Here is an 18335-nt window from a genome sequence, read left to right on the forward strand (position 1 = left end):
TTATCTCCTTTCTTGTGGACGGGACATAGAATTCTCAGGTTCCAATCGCCGGGTACACGTTCTTTCTGCCAGATGGCGCTAACTAGCTGATGCATACACCTTATCAGCGCGTCGCCTCCGGTTTTAAACAGCTCGGCTGGTAAGCCATCGGCTCGTGCTACTTTATTATTCTTCAGCCGGTTGATTGCTGTTTTTACCTCATCTTGGCCGGGCGGTATACATTCTATATCATCTTCTGGGATTGGATCCGTGGTATCATCGTCTTCGCTACTATTGGATACCAGCAGATTGGAGAAATGTTCCTTCCATATCCTGAGCACGGTATCTGTATCTGTTACCAGATTACCTTGCTGGTCTCTACAGGAGGATGTGCCTGTACCAAAGCCATCTGTTTGATGTTTCACTCTTTGGTAGAATTTTCGGACTTCATTCTGGCTCCTGTACATCTCGATTTTTCACACTCCCGCTTTTCCATTTCTCTCTTTATCTTGCGGAAAAGACGTTTCTCTTCTCTAGTTTTCTCCCGAAATCTCTCTCTTGCGATATGTGTTGCTACTGATTGTAAAGTAGCTCTATATGCCGTATTTTTCTCTTCGGTAGCAGCACGACACACCTGGTCATACCATGAATTCCTTTGTGGAGGTCTCTGGAATCCAAGTATTGATTTTGAGGTTGTTTGCATGGTGTGGGCAATATTTTGCCATTGTGTTGTTATGTTATCGGGACAAGGAGTGCTCGCGTTAAGCAATTGGGCTAGTTGAGTGGAATATGCTGTGGCTATCTGTTGTGTTTGCAGCCTATCGATGTCGAACTTCCGCGTTGTGTCTGTTCGTGCTTTATTTGCAACGTTTAGACGGGTACGTACCTTTGCTGCAACAAGGTAGTGGTCCAAATCAATGTTTGCGCCTCGGAACGATCGTACATCCAACACGCTGGATGAATGTCTTCCATCTATCACAACATGATCAATTTGATTAGTTGTTCTTTGATCTGGAGACATCCAGGTGCCCTTATGAATATCGAGATGATTAAATCTGGTACTGCTAACTACCATGTTTTTGCAGCTGCAAAGTCTATCAGCCTCATACCATTGTCAGATGTTTCACTGTGGAGACTGAATTTCCCGACTGTTGGGTCAAAGATATTCTCCTTTGCAATTCTGGCATTAAAATCGCCTAGAATGATTTTAATGTCATGGGCAGGGCAACGGTCATATGTTTCTTCTAAGCGCTCGTAAAATATATCTTTGGTCTGTTCGTCCTTTTCTTCAGTGGGAGCATGAGCGCAAATGAAGCTGATGTTGAAGAATTTAGCTTTTATTCGAATTGCAGCAAGTCTTTCATTCACTGGGGTGAAGCTGGATACCAGATGTTTTAGTCTCCGACTAACTACGAATCCGCAACCAAACTCATGCTTTACGTCATGGCAGCTATAATAGAGTGCGTCACATTTAGGTGTTATTGTGACGCCTTTCCCAATCAATCGTATTTCCTGTATGGCAGTAATATCGGCCTTGTACTTTTCAAGTACGTCTTCCAATGCGAAGACTGCACCTTCTCTATAAAGAGTGCGAACATTCCAGGTACAAATTCGTAGATCATGGTCCTTAAAACGTTTTCGGGGTTCGTCAACTTTAGAGGGGTTGTTTTTCTTTTCTTTCGTTTTTTCATAGTAGGCTGTTTTTTCTAGGGGAGGGTTACTAGCCCGACGCCCAAACCAAAGTTTTTAAAGTTCTTATAGGTGAACGCGCGGCACATGTTAGCTCACTACTTTTAATGGATGTTAAAGGCAGTTCCCCAGGTGACACCACGGGGAGTTCAGTGCCCACTTGAGATGAAAGAGGGACCAAGATAAATCCTGGGCTTTGCCATGTTAAAACCGGTCAGGACCGTTCCTTGGTATCTTCCATCCCCTACGTCACCCCATCAAATTGTCTACGGTGGCAAAATGCTTCTTAGTAATGTTGGCGATATTTCCTGAGTATTTCAGCCATGAAAAACGTCTCTACAAGTGACAACTTAGGGCACACCGTTCGGACTAGGCGATAAGACTTAATATGAATCCTTTAATACAGGATAAGCCTCCCTTGTCTTAACTGGGATGTTTGTGGAAAAATATATAAATTATACATTTCTAAAAAATATTCGAAAATTGGAAAATTCAAATTGATTAGTCCCTCCTGTTACATCTTCAAATTGTCTTTGAATATCAGGGTCCTTTTTGGAATACACCAAAAATAAATACATATATATGCCACGCAATTTGGTATATTTGATAATTGGGAAAATTGCGAGTTTATTGTAGATCTATCGTCCAAAAATTGTGCACTTGTACCTCACATATGCTTCGAAAATAGTTCATTGTAGTTCATATTGTCATATCAAAAATATATTTTATACCGGTAGAAATAACTCACAATGAATAGAAACTCAAAATTTTTGCATGCAAACAAATTTATAAATCAAAATTATTCATATTCAATTATACAGCAAAGACGATAGTATAAGTTAGATGCGCTAACGGTGATATACCTTCAGCCTCTAAAAATATATTTATTTTTTAACACGAGTTTGCTTCAAAATGCGTGGAATCTGTAGGTATCGTAATATGAGGCTATACCAAATCAATTTTAGTAAGCTAAAATCTGAATTTTGGAAATATTTGAGAATTATTTTTTCAGATTTGTAATTTTAGTTGGAGCCGGGGCAGGGGTTTTTGGAACTTCTGGACTATTATCGCAGGAAGTATGACTTACCCCGGGAAAGGGACCAGAATAGGGACCGTAAAAAGAACCTTCTACAAAAAAAGAAAATAATCAAATAGATCCGATACGGGTTCTCAAACTGCACATTTCCCAAATTTTGTGTGGGAGGACGGACCGATATAGTCCATATTCCCACCTGACACATGACTGGATGAAATAATACGATGTGTAAAGTTTCGACCAATCAGAAAATTCCCTTGAGAGTTAACTTACGGATTGGCGGCGCAAATACAATCTGCTGAAAAAAAATTTAAAACGATTCGAGAGGACTCTTAAATTTCCCTTTTCCGAATTTTGTGTGGGAGGTACCCTAAGGACCGATCTATATCTGGAAGGAATAATAATATATGGAAAGTTTGGAGCAAATCGATTGCTCATTTCGCCAGTTATCGTTCACACAATTTTTCGAAAACAATTTTGAACTTTTTTGGGGGAGGTGTGGACCGACATAGCCTACATTCGAACTTAAACAAATTTTGAGCAAAATATTACGCTGTATAAAATTTGGTTCTAATCGGTAGATCCGTTCGAGAGTTATCGTGCGCACCAGCCAGTTAGACATTAAGAGGGACAGATGAACGGACAGTGCTAAAAGGACTCCAAATTGTCTGAAACAAATTTCGTCCATATATACTTGGGGTCTAAAACCAATATTTCGATGAGACACATCTTTGGTCGTATTTTGTTTGTATCCCCTTTACCCTAAATCCTCAGGTATAAAATAGGTGGCGAGGCGACCCGATGTTGCAATATTTGTATAAAAATCCAATTTGACAACTGAACTGAATATTTCTCTGTCAGGATGGAGACAATTTGTAGCATGGGAGGAAATTGTGGTTCTCTACACAAAACACCATATGTAGGCTACATGAGGAAGAATATACTTATTGAGGCTAAGAGAAAAATTATTTTCTAGTTTTCAGTGCTTTTAGAAATTAAACACTGTAAATTATTTTTTTATTATTTTTATACCACCATACTATGGACGGTATAATTAAATTTGTCATTCCGTTTGTAACACATCGAAATATTCATCGGAGACCCTATAAAGTATATATATTCTTGATCAGGGTAAAATTCTAAGTCGATCTAACCATGTCCGTCTGTTGAAATCGCAATTTTTAAGATACAGCTTTGTAATTTGGTATTGGAGTTTATATTACTCCTAGGATGATTGGTATTGCAAATGGGCTATATCGGTCCACGTTTTAGTATAGCCCCCATAGAACGGTACCACCCCATATTCGGTATTTTGAAGGTTTTAGCTTTATTATCACACCGAAATGGCTTAAATTTGGTACTTAGTCTTCGTTAGGGGCTATAAAACTTTCCCCCAGAAACTTGTCGGTACAGACCCACGCCTTATTATAGTCCCCATAGAACGGTACCTCCCTATTTCCGGTATTTTGAAAGTTGTGGTCTCAATATTCCACCGAAGTGGCTGAAATTTGGTATTTGTTCTTCGTTTGGGGTATTAAACGTTTCACATGAAATTTGTTTGTATAACTCCACGCCCTAGTATAACCCCCATAGAACTGTAGCTCCCTATATCCCTATTTTGAAGGTTGTGGCCACAATATTCCACCAAGTGGCTGAAATCTGGCATTTGGGCTTCATTTGGCGAACTAAACGTATCAAATTTGTCGGACCACGCCTTCATATATCCCCTATAGAACGTACCTTCCGATGTTCGGTGTCTCGAAGGTTGTGGCCTCAATATTCCTCAGAAATGGCTGAAATTTGGTATTTAGTTTCCGTTGGTGGTATAAAACTTTCCCCCAGAAACTTTTCGGTACAGACCCACGCCTTATTATAGTCCCCATAGAACGGTACCTCCCTATTTCAGGTATTTTGAAAGTTGTGGGCTCCCATAGAACGGTACCTCCTTATATGCGGTATTTTGAAGGTTGTGGCCACAATATTCCACCGACGTGGCTGACATTTGGTATTTGGTCTTCATTTGGGGTAATAAACGTTTCATATGAAATTTATCGGTATAGGTCCACGCCTTCATATAGCCCCCATAGAACGTACCTCCCGATTTTCGGTATTGTGAAGGTTTTAGCCTCATTATCTCACAGTTGTGCGATAAAACTTTCTCCCAGAAATTTGTCAGTATAGGTGCACGTCTTTATATAGCGGTATCTCCCGATTTTCGGTATTTTTAAGGTTGTGGCCACAGCAACCCACCGAAATGTCTGAAATTTGGTATTTATTCTTTGTTAGAGGTAAAAGCCTTTCTAACTGAAATTCGTTGGTATAGGTACACGTTCCGATATAGCCCTCATAGAGAGGTACCTCGTAATTCGAAATTCTGAAGATTGTGACGTCAATATCGCACCGAAAAGGTGAACTTTGTTATTTAGTCTTCCATGGGGTTATAAAGTATCCATATATCCTATATCCCCCATAGAAGCTTACCTCTTGGAAATATGGTATTTAGTCTTCTTTGAGTCTAAAGACTTTCCGCCAGAAATGTGTAGGTATAGATCGACGTTTTGATATAGCCCCCCATGGAACGGTACCTCTCGAATGTCGGTATTTTGAAAGTTAGCCACATTGTTTTACCGAACTTGCTGAAATTTGGTATTTAGTCTTCTTCATAAATGAAAGGAAACTAATTGTTTCATTTTACTTCAATTTAATTAGTGGTGGAAGGTATAACAAGTTCGGCCAGGCCGAACTTAACGCCGTTCTTAATTGTTTCTAACGTATTAATCGTTATAAAACAAGTCCACAATCTATCTGTATTTATTTTTGTTTATTTGGTGTCCCTCCTAATATGTCCATCGAATACTGTTAATATCAATGATCATTTCTTTTTAAAGTTATATCAATGTTAATTTATTCAGATGTGTTAATACATATACATTTGCATATATATATGTATGTGTGTTCGTAGTGTGATGCGGTGTGTCAATGTATTGCAAAGAAGATTTTAACTCTAATCAATGTTGCCAACACCGCAAGTGTTTTGTAACTGATATTCTCGAACACAATACAAGCACGAACATGCATGTGTTGAACATGTTTTATGTTACTGCCGGGTATTGTATCAACAGATTCATTTATACACACTACCGAATAACTCCTTAAGGCCCTTTGGGGACAGCTGGCTGGTATACATGTGTTTTATTTTTGCTACAGAAAGTCTAAAAGGCAACCCACCTATGCGATAGCATCTATTCTGTTCATGTTATTCTTGTTGTTGAGGCGTTAAAACGCCTCTGCAATAAAGCAGAATACACTCACGCACACACACCCACCTAAACGCAGACAAATTTGGATGCGACCATATACTAATAGATTTGAGGGGGTGTACAGTAAGTAGTATATTGGAAGCAACATTAATTGTACTTCCCTCATACGTGCACACGTACACACATAAGTATGTATATTTGGATATATCCATATCTGTTATCCGTTAATAATGTAGATTTTCTGGTATCTATGCAAATTTCAAGTTGGACATGGTGATCCGTGTTTTTCGCTGACAACCAACAATCCGATGGTGTGAATATATGCCTAAGGTTCATGTGTTTTAATAACAACAGATTTTCCAGAAATAAAGTGTTCCATGTTTTTGTTGGCAGCAATAAAAGTCCTTGAGCAAATACAAGCACCAAATACCCCAAACACACATTTATGCGGATTTAATAGTAAACGCGTCATTTTAAACTATAAAGTCTATAGGCGTTATAGTGGGAGGGTGTATATGAGAATGGGGTTTCTTTAGAATTTAAATGTGAACATCAAACGGGGCACATATAACACTGTGCAGCAGCATTTTTGGGGGGTGGAAAATTTCTTTTGGAGATGAAAGCCCTTGATGGGTATACTAAGAACCCAAAAGGAAATTTTCGCCATTGGTCAAGTTTCTGAGATATCGCGCGATGAAATTTTTAATTGTTTCCCTATAATACTTGGGAAAATAGATCCATATCTCTGTTTGGCGTTATTGTAGCTTCGTTTTGAGGTGACATGTCTTCAGTCAAATCGATTGGCGAATCTTTTTGTAGAACATTTCATTCTTCTAACTCAATGCCTTTCATGTCCTTTTCGTCCTTTATTTCTTGAACCGTAGTGAAAGTACCACAAGATGAGATTTTTCAGCATCCAAATAATCTACAAAAATGTTGCTCAGAAGATTTTAGGTACGGTTCTCTTTGACAACTGATCGATTTTGTCCCGGTTTCATTGTCATTTTTGACATTTATTCGGACTTGGTTCAGAATTAAACTATGTTTTGTTTTTCTGTATATTCTTTATTGGTTATGCATAGGTATGTAGACAATACCAATGGGTATTGCTTATGTAGAGATCTGGGGTGCTTCTGAAATATTTACCACAAATAGCTCTTGTAATGATGAACACGTTAATAAAAATTTTTCTTGGAGTATAGATCCGGTTATCTCAGTTTTTGAACCGGATATTCCGACATTAAAACCGATTTTTGAACCGGTTTTAAGTAACCGATTAAACTTATATGTATACCACTAAAAAGCTTATAGAGTGGTCAATCAAATTAAATTAATTGGCTTATGAAAACTTTGCTAGTTGCAGTTCTAGAACAAAAAAACCGTTTTTAAAGAAAAATATCAGTACGCGCAAATATGGAGATCAAAGGCTGCGGGGTAAAAAATTCTTTTTGGCGATGAAAGTCGATGAAGATAATATTACGAACCCGGAAGGACAGTTGCGCCATAGGTAAAACTTCTGAGTTATAGCGAAATGAATTCTTTCTTGACAAACTATACATACCTACATGACAAAAAAACCAAAGATGTCAATATTATAAGATAGGAAAAGTCAATTGTGAAAAATTAACTGTAGAGGGAGTTAACCTCTGTTGCTACGATGTCATAGCAACATTCTGTTAAACGAAAACTGTTACTCATTGGAATATTGACAAGAAAAACATTAAAACTCAAATTTTACGGCGTTGACTTTTGTTTTTTTATTAAAAAACAAGTTAAAAAGCATTAAGTTCGGCCGGGCCGAACTTTTCATACCCTCCACCATAAAATATTCATTCCTGTCCCCAACTTTAAGTGAGTACGTTAAAATATCAGATAATGTACATAAAATGCTTCATTCGGGAGGCCCTTTTTTATGGTGCCTATATCTAACTGTTGACAATTTTTGGTGGGCTAGGGACAATTTTTGATGGATAGGTGTTGTGACAACTAAGAACTTCAAATGTCAAATTACTGCTAGTTCGGTTTAATATTGTAGCTAAAATCATCAAATTACTGAAAATCGGGAGGTACCGTTATATGGGGGCTTTCTTGACAATTTTTGGTGGAGAGGTGTGATGACCACTAAGAATTTCAAATGTCAAATGTTCAAATTACAGATAATTCGGTTAAAACTTGTTGGTAAAATTCTCAAAATACCTGAAATCGGGCGGTAACGTTATATGGGTGCTATTCCAAAACATGGACCTATGTCCACTAGTTATATAAGTTTATTGACACTTAAGAACCCTAAATGTCAAATTATAGCTTCATCGGTCTGAAAATGTAGCTAAAAACCTCAAAATACCTTAAATCGGGGGTACCGTTATATGGGGGCTATACCAAAACGTGGACCTATGTCCACAACTTTTGTTATATAAGTTTATTGATACTTAAGAACCCTAAATGTCAAATTATAGCTACATTGGTCCGAAAATGTAGCTAAAAACGTCAAATTACCGCAAATCGGGGGGTACCGTTGTATGAGGGCTATACCAAAACGTGGACCTATGTCCACAACTTATAATATATAAGTTTATTAACACTTAAGAACCCTGAATGTCAAATTATAGCTACATCGGTCTGATAATGTAGCTAAAAACGTCAAAATACCGTATATTGGGGGTACCGTTATATGGGGGCTCTACCAAAACGTGGACCTATGTCCACAACTTTTGTTATATATGTTTAGTGATACTTAAGAACCCTAAATGTCAAATTATAGCTAAATCGGTCTGAAAATGTAGCTAAAAACGTCAAAATACAGCAAATCGGGGGTACCGTTATATGGGGGCTGTACCAAAACGTAGACCTATGTACACAAGCTTGGTTATATATGTTTACTAACACTTAAGAACCCTAAATGTCAAATTATAGCCAAATCGGTCTGCAAATGTAGCTAAAACCGTCAAAATACCGTAAATCGGGGGGTACCGTTATATGGGGGCTATACCAAAACGTGGACCTATGTCCACAACTTTTGTTATATAAGTTTACTGACATTTAAGAACACTAAGTGTCAAATTATAGCTACCAAAACGTGGACCTATGTCCACAACTTCTAATATATAAGTTTACTAGAAGACCCGGCGAACTTCGTCTCGCAGACACGCATGGAAGCAAGGCGAATTTAAAAAGGTGATCCAATAGTTGACGTTAGGTTGTAGTCTTCATTTGCTGTCAAATTTTTTTGCGCGAAATATCCACAAAAGTTAGAAGAAAACGTTAAAATATTATTCGCGAAGCTTAAACAAAGATGTTGTACACAGATATTTTTTATAGAAGCGAAATATTTGCTATTTATTTTTGATTAAAAATATGTTTTGACAGCAAATGAAGACATAGGTTGCTATTATTGTATCACCTTCTTTCTTACACCATGCATGGAAGTTTAAACATACATATATTCTTTTAGATAGCTATCTCATGAACATGGGAATCGATTCTTTGTTTTTAAATATCTAAGACGATGTAGAATGTACTGAACCCTACGAAATGAAAGCTATTATAAATCGAAATTATGGTCAGAACATCTGTGATGGGGTACATTTTCTTTGAGGTGAAATTATTAAAAAAAATTAGGAAGGGAACGAAATTTATACATTTGTTGAGGTTAAAAAATGGGTTTATTTAACACTCTCCGTCCGTCATTTGAAACGAAAGTAAAGCTCGCATTGGGATATATAACTATCTTGCAAAAAAATTCAGTATAGGTAAACATTTTATATACGTACAATAGAATGGAGGGTACCGTCATATTTTCGGTAATTGTTATACCCTTCACTATAAATAAATTGCCATTTGGTTGGTAACACATCGAAATATTAGTCGGATATCATAAAATTCCATAGATAGAACTTTATAATTTGGTACGTTCGTTTTTTACTTCGGATTGAAAATGACTTATACCGGTTCACGTTTTGATGTAGCCCTTTGTTATTTAATTTTCGTTGATGCTACAAAACCTTTCCCAAAAATGTGTCAGTGCAGGTCCACCTTTTGATATAGCACCCATGGATTGGTACCTCCCGTTTTTCGATATTTTGAAGGTTTAAGCCTCATTATTACACCGAAATGACGGTTTAATCTTCGTGATTGCTACAAAACTTTCTTTCAGAAATTGGTCTGTGCTATAGAACGCTTTTCGATATTTTTATGATTTTAGCTGCGTCAATCTACAGCAGTGGACACGATCCTGTATGTAGTCTTCGTTGGGGAAAAAATACACAATATTCCTGAAGACAGTTGTTGGTATAGGTCCGCGCCTTGCTATAGTCTCCATAGAACTGATTTTTGGTATTTTGAACATTTCACCAACATTATCCAACCGAAATGGCTAAAATGATAATGGTTAAACTTACCGCCATTTTAACTATTTTGGTGGTGGCCTCGCTATGCAAAGCAAACGGATATAATGCGATACATGATCTTCGGTAGAGGTAAAACCTTTCCTGCACGTTTCCATATATGTAGAATAACAATGTCCGATATTTCATATTTTTGTGGATTAATGTACCAAAAATTCGTATTTGGGTTTCTTCCTTGTTTGCAGATTTTTATATTTTAGTGCCCAAAATCTCGCCATTTGAACACTTCAATAGAGTTTATTCGAATTTTATCGAGGCGCTGTAATGCGTGAAAAAATATCACAACTACATACATATGTATGAATATGAAAAGCATTTTTTTGTCGTTACTCACAGTTTTAAAGAATGTCATTTACACTGAAATGTATCTAGTATTTCAGATAATCCTCCAAAAATGATTGCACGCCACATCGCTAATAATTGTTTATAATTTAATTTTTGTATTTCTTTTAAAACAATTTCAATTCAAATCAAATTTATTGCAGTAAATAAAATAGTTATTTAGAACTTTCAAATGTTGACAAAACTGAAATATGAAATGTCACATACAGTTTGCGCAAAGATGTAAATACATTAAGATTGGAAAACTCAATTTTTAACATTTGTCAATAGATGGAGTTAAGCTCTGTTGTTACGATACCATAACAACATTCTGTTGTGTAGTTAGCCATTTCAGGCGATTTTAACCGCTAAGTTCATACTCAATAAACTGGAAACTGCTATGGAATACAACCCTGAGTCCAACTTGTTCCTTTCATACAATTTGTATAAGCCGAATTGCGCTTTAATGGGGGTTTTATCATTAACATACCCCTGTTGTTGGTAAAATGTTTATATGCTTTGTTTCATAAACATTTTTGCATTATGCATCTTTTCCAGTCTTTACAGTTCTATGTCTTTGGTTTGTGCATATATAGGTATCGCTAAAAACTGACAAAAAGTGCAAAGACAAAGTAATCAACAATAACAGCTCCAAAGAACTGTATGGGAAATTTAAATTTTTTAAAAATATTTTTTGAATTTTTTCGCAGATTTTCACGATTTTTTTTAGGTTTTATCCTTTTCTGTCATGAGACGATTCCGAATAGGTGCTAATTGTCAAAATCTGTTCAGCCGTTCTTGAGTTATAAGCGTAGTAACTAACATCATCCTTTTTATATATATAGATTAACACTTAGGAACCCTAAATGTCAAATTATAGCTACATCGGTCTGATAATGTAGCTAAAAACGTCAAAATACCGTATATCGGGAGGTACCGTTATATGGGGGCTATACCAAAACGTGGACCTATGTCCACAACTTTTGTTATATAAGTTTATTGATACTTAAGAACCCTAAATGTAAAATTATAGCTAAATCGGTGTAAAAATGTAGCTAAAAACGTCAAAATACCGCAAATCGGGGGGTACCGTTATATGGGGGCTATACCAAAACGTGGACCTATGTCCACAACTTCTAATATATAAGTTTATTAACACTTAGGAACCCTAAATGTCAAATTATAGCTACATCGGTCTGATAATGTAGCTAAAAACGTCAAAATACCGTATATCGGGAGGTACCGTTATATGGGGGCTATACCAAAACGTGGACCTATGTCCACAACTTTTGTTATATAAGTTTATTGATACTTAAGAACCCTAAATGTCAAATTATAGCTAAATCGGTCTAAAAATGTAGCTAAAAACGTCAAAATACCGCAAATCGGGGGGTACCGTTATATGGGGGCTATACCAAAACGTGGACCTATGTCCACAAGTTTTGTTATATATATTTACTGACACTTAAGAACCCTAAATGTCAAATTATAGCTAAGTCGGTCTGAAAATGTAGCTAAAAACGTCAAAATACCGTAAATCGGGGGGTACCGTTATATGGGGGCTATACCAAAACGTGGACCGATATAGCCCATCATCGAACTTGACCTGCCTGCAAACAAAAGACGCATTTTCCCGTATGTAAATGTAAAATTATAGCTAAATCGGTCTAAAAATGTAGCTAAAAACGTCAAAATACCGCAAATCGGGGGGTACCGTTATATGGGGGCTATACCAAAACGTGGACCTATGTCCACAACTTCTAATATATAAGTTTATTAACACTTAGGAACCCTAAATGTCAAATTATAGCTACATCGGTCTGATAATGTAGCTAAAAACGTCAAAATACCGTATATCGGGAGGTACCGTTATATGGGGGCTATACCAAAACGTGGACCTATGTCCACAACTTTTGTTATATAAGTTTATTGATACTTAAGAACCCTAAATGTCAAATTATAGCTAAATCGGTCTAAAAATGTAGCTAAAAACGTCAAAATACCGCAAATCGGGGGGTACCGTTATATGGGGGCTATACCAAAACGTGGACCTATGTCCACAAGTTTTGTTATATATATTTACTGACACTTAAGAACCCTAAATGTCAAATTATAGCTAAGTCGGTCTGAAAATGTAGCTAAAAACGTCAAAATACCGTAAATCGGGGGGTACCGTTATATGGGGGCTATACCAAAACGTGGACCGATATAGCCCATCATCGAACTTGACCTGCCTGCAAACAAAAGACGCATTTTCCCGTATGTAAATGTAAAATTATAGCTAAATCGGTCTAAAAATGTAGCTAAAAACGTCAAAATACCGCAAATCGGGGGGTACCGTTATATGGGGGCTATACCAAAACGTGGACCTATGTCCACAACTTCTAATATATAAGTTTATTAACACTTAGGAACCCTAAATGTCAAATTATAGCTACATCGGTCTGATAATGTAGCTAAAAACGTCAAAATACCGTATATCGGGAGGTACCGTTATATGGGGGCTATACCAAAACGTGGACCTATGTCCACAACTTTTGTTATATAAGTTTATTGATACTTAAGAACCCTAAATGTCAAATTATAGCTAAATCGGTCTAAAAATGTAGCTAAAAACGTCAAAATACCGCAAATCGGGGGGTACCGTTATATGGGGGCTATACCAAAACGTGGACCTATGTCCACAAGTTTTGTTATATATATTTACTGACACTTAAGAACCCTAAATGTCAAATTATAGCTAAGTCGTTCTGAAAATGTAGCTAAAAACGTCAAAATACCGTAAATCGGGGGGTACCGTTATATGGGGGCTATACCAAAACGTGGACCGATATAGCCCATCATCGAACTTGACCTGCCTGCAAACAAAAGACGCATTTTCCCAAAATTTCAGCGCTCTATCTCCATTTTTGTGGATGCTAGAGTGATTACCACAGACGGACGGACGGACGGACAGACGGACATGGTTAAATCGACATAGAATTTTATGTTGATCAATAATATATGTATATACTTTATAGGGTCTCCGACGAATATTTCGATGTGTTACAAACGGAAGGACAAATTTAATTATACCCTCCATATGGTGGAGGGTTTAAAAATTGCAATTTATCACCGCAACAGAGTTTACTTCCTCCGCTCTCCGCATTTCGATTTTGTTTCATCTTACAAAGTGTTTTTATACCCTCCACCATAGTATGGAGGGTATATTAAGTTTGTTTTTCCGTTTGTAACGCATTGAAATACTCATTTGCGACCCTATAAAGTATATATATTCTTGATCAGGGTAAAATTCTAAGTCGATCTGAGCACGTCCGTCCGTCCGTCCGTCTGTGGTAATCACTCTAGCATCCACAAAAATGGAGATAGGACGCTGAAATTTTGGGCAAATGCGTCTTTTGTTTGCAGGCAGGTCAAGTTCGATGATGGGCTATATCGGTCCACGTTTTGGTATAGCCCCCATATAACGGTACCCCCCGATTTACGGTATTTTGACGTTTTTAGCTACATTTTCAGACCGATGAAGCTATAATTTGACATTTGAAGTTCTTAAATGTCAATAAACTCATGTGACAAAACTTGTGGACATAGGTCCACGTTTTGGTATAGCCCCCATATAACGGTACCCCCCGATTTACAGTATTTTGACGTTTTTAGCTAAATTTTCAGACCGATTTGGCTATAATTTGACATTTAGGGTTCTTAAGTGTCAATAAACATATATAACAAAACTTGTGGACATAGGTCCACGTTTTGGTATAGCCCCCATATAACGGTACCCCCGATATACGGTATTTTGACGTTTTTAGCTACATTATCAGACCGATGTAGCTATTATTTGACATTTAGGGTTCTTAAGTGTCAATAAACTTATATATTAGAAGTTGTGGACATAGGTCCACGTTTTGGTATAGCCCCCATATAACGGTAGCCCCCGATTTGCGGTATTTTGACGTTTTTAGCTACATTTTCAGACCGACTTAGCTATAATTTGACATTTAGGGTTCTTAAGTGTCATTAAACTTATTTAACAAAACTTGTGGACATAGGTCCACGTTTTGGTATAGCCCCCATATAACGGTACCCCCCGATTTGCGGTATTTTGACGGTTTTAGCTACATTTTTAAACCGATTTAGCTATAATTTGACATTTAGGGTTCTTAAGTATCAATAAACTTATATAAAGAAACTTGTGAACATAGGTCCACGTTGTGGTATAGCCCCCATATAACGGTACCCCCGATATACGGTATTTTGACGTTTTTAGCTACATTATCAGACCGATGTAGCTATTATTTGACATTTAGGGTTCTTAAGTGTCAATAAACTTATATATTAGAAGTTGTGGACATAGGTCCACGTTTTGGTATAGCCCCCATATAACGGTGGACATAGGTCCACGTTTTGGTATAGCCCCCATATAACGGTAGCACCCGATTTACGGTATTTTGACGTTTTTAGCTACATTTTCAGACCGATGTAGCTGTAATTTGACAGTTAGGGTTCTTAAATGTCAATAAACTTATATAACAAAAGTTGTGGACATATTTCCACGTTTTGGCATAGCCCCCATATAACGGTACCCCCGATTTACGGTATTTTGACGTTTTAACTACATTTTCAGACCGATGAAGCTATAATTTGACATTTGAAGTTCTTAAATGTCAATAAACTTATGTGACAAAACTTTTGGACATAGGTCCACGTTTTGGTATAGCCCCCATATAACGGTGCCCCCGATTTACGGTATTTTGACGTTTTTAGCTACATTTTCAGACCGATATAGCTATAATTTGACATTTAGGGTTCTTAAATGTCAATAAACTTATATAACTAGTGGACATAGGTCCATGTTTTGGAATAGCCCCCATATAACGTTACCGCCCGATTTCAGGTATTTTGAGAATTTTACCACCAAGTTTTAACAGAATTATCTGTAATTTGAACATTTGACATTTGAAATTCTTAGTGGTCACCACACCTCTCCACCAAAAATTGTCAAGAAAGCCCCCATATAACGCTACCTCCCGATTTACGGTATTTTGACGTTTTTAGCTACATTTTCAGACCGATGTAGCTATAATTTGACAGTTAGGGTTCTTAAATGTCAATAAACTTATATAACAAAAGTTGTGGACATATTTCCACGTTTTGGTATAGCCCCCATATAACGGTACCCCCGATTTACGGTATTTTGACGTTTTAACTACATTTTCAGACCGATGAAGCTATAATTTGACATTTGAAGTTCTTAAATGTCAATAAACTTATGTGACAAAACTTGTGGACATAGGTCCACGTTTTGGTATAGCCCCCATATAACGGTGCCCCCGATTTACGGTATTTTGACGTTTTTAGCTACATTTTCAGACCGATATAGCTATAATTTGACATTTAGGGTTCTTAAATGTCAATAAACTTATATAACTAGTGGACATAGGTCCATGTTTTGGAATGGCCCCCATATAACGTTACCGCCCGATATCAGGTATTTTGAGAATTTTACCAGCAAGTTTTAACAGAATTATCTGTAATTTGAATATTTGACATTTGAAATTCTTAGTGGTCACCACAGCTCTCCACCAAAAATTGTCAAGAAAGCCCCCATATAACGCTACATCCCGATTTTCAGTAATTTGATGATTTTAGCTACAATATTAAACAGAACTAGCAGTAATTTGACATTTGAAGTTCTTAGTGGTCACAACACCTCTCCATCAAAAATTGTCAACATAGGTCCATGTTCGGATATAGCTCCCATGTAACGGTACCTCCCAATTTTCAGTAATTTGGCAATTTTAGCTACAATTTTTAACAGAACTAACCGTAATATGACATTTGAAGGTTGTAGTGGTCACCACACATCTGCATCAACAATTTTCAACATAGCCCCAATATAACGATACTTCCCGATTTTCGGTACTTTGAGGATTTTACTTAAAATGTTTAACCGAACGTAGGTCCATGTTTTGCTATAGCCCCAAAACAAACCTCCCGATTTTCCGTACCTTAGCTTTATTTTTTGGACGAACTTTCTGTAATTTGAAATTTAAAAGTCAACAAAAATTCTGCAACAAAAATTGTTCATTTAAGTTCATATTTTCGTATAGCCCAGATACCTCCGAACTAGCTGTTAATGACATTTGAAGTTCCCACGTTATGTATCGATTTTCGATATTTTGAGGATTCTATGTAGCTAAATTTTTTAACCGAATTAGGAGTTATTTGACATTAAAGGCTCCCATCAAAAACTGTCAACATAGGCCCATGTTTTATTATACCCCCTATATAATAGTACCTCCCAATTTCTAGCCCACCAAAAATTGCCAACAGTTAGATATAGGCACCATAAAAAGGACCTCCCGAATGAAGCATTTTATGTACATTATCTGACATTTTAACGTACTCACTTAAAGTTGGGGACAGGAATGAATATTTTATGGTGGAGGGTATGAAAAGTTCGGCCAGGCCGAACTTAATGGTTTTTTACTTGTTTTAGTTCGTTTCCTGCGTAATCTGGCTCTGGGTCTGTCTCCAGTTCTATGAATGTGGCTGTTTTGATGGAACCACATTCTACTGGTGTTAACTGAGTAGGAGATGTAGAGGTTCAGTAGATCCGGCGATATCACCCCATCTTGGGGAACTCTCTGTTTCACTCTACGGGGCTTGGACTTCTTGTTCCTTGAATTTCACGTACGACTGGCGCCCACACATATAATTGTTTATCCAACGTTTCAAACTTGACCGGAGGGTTGTGTGATCGATGTCCTCCAACAGCGTGGAGTGCTTGAGAGTATCAGGGGTTTTTGATAAGTCAAGCGCCAACATCACTGTTTTGTCACCCCCTGGCTCTTTTTGCGTCCTCGACTAATATGTGTGGAGATGGCGTGCTCGCTGTTGTCCTGCTGTGCTACTTACGGAATCCATGCAACTGGATAGCTGTTTCTGACGCTGCTTTAAGGGTTTTTGCTACGGGTGAAAAAGCGAAATCGGCCAGTACAATTGCTGGCATCCTTGCCTGGCTTCAGTAACGGAATAACCCTGCCCATTTTCCAGACTTTGGGAACTTTAGTGAGATACTCGACTCCCCGCAAATCCAGCTGTTTCAGCATTACGATGGAGATTCCATCGGGGCGCAACTCATTGGATGAATTAGAGTCCCTTGTGGTTCATCTTCGGCAGGAAGAGATCAAATACGACGTAGTACTATTCTTTTTGCCCTTCTTTCCAGGGATCGAGGGTTTCATTTATGCTCACCGACCAACCTTCAGTGTCAGCTCGGGACTCACTGGGTTTGGCACGACGAAGTTCGTCACGCTCATTTGCTAGTCCCGAGCGGCAAGCGGCTGCCACAGTGATGATGTCTTGGAACGTCCAGTTAAGTGGACAGGTTTCCTCCCACCAAGGCACTTCGGAGTAATCTTCGTGATCTAGAGAGAAAGTGGTCCCAAGGTACAAACGAAAACCTCTAGACCAACGAGACTACCATGCAGATTTGGATAGCATTCACACTGATGCAGTCCCACTGGCTGTGCGGAGATAAAGTGTGAATGCCGCACCTCGAGACCATGCCCCATCCATCGCAGTGGAAGAACGCCAGCTGCCAAGGAAACCACGAGTTGTTTTAGCCCAGTTAAGATACGGATG

Source organism: Musca autumnalis, unplaced genomic scaffold (assembly GCF_047663935.1).
Source record: "Musca autumnalis isolate F117 unplaced genomic scaffold, ASM4766393v1 scaffold_3, whole genome shotgun sequence".
NCBI lineage: Eukaryota > Metazoa > Arthropoda > Insecta > Diptera > Muscidae > Musca > Musca autumnalis.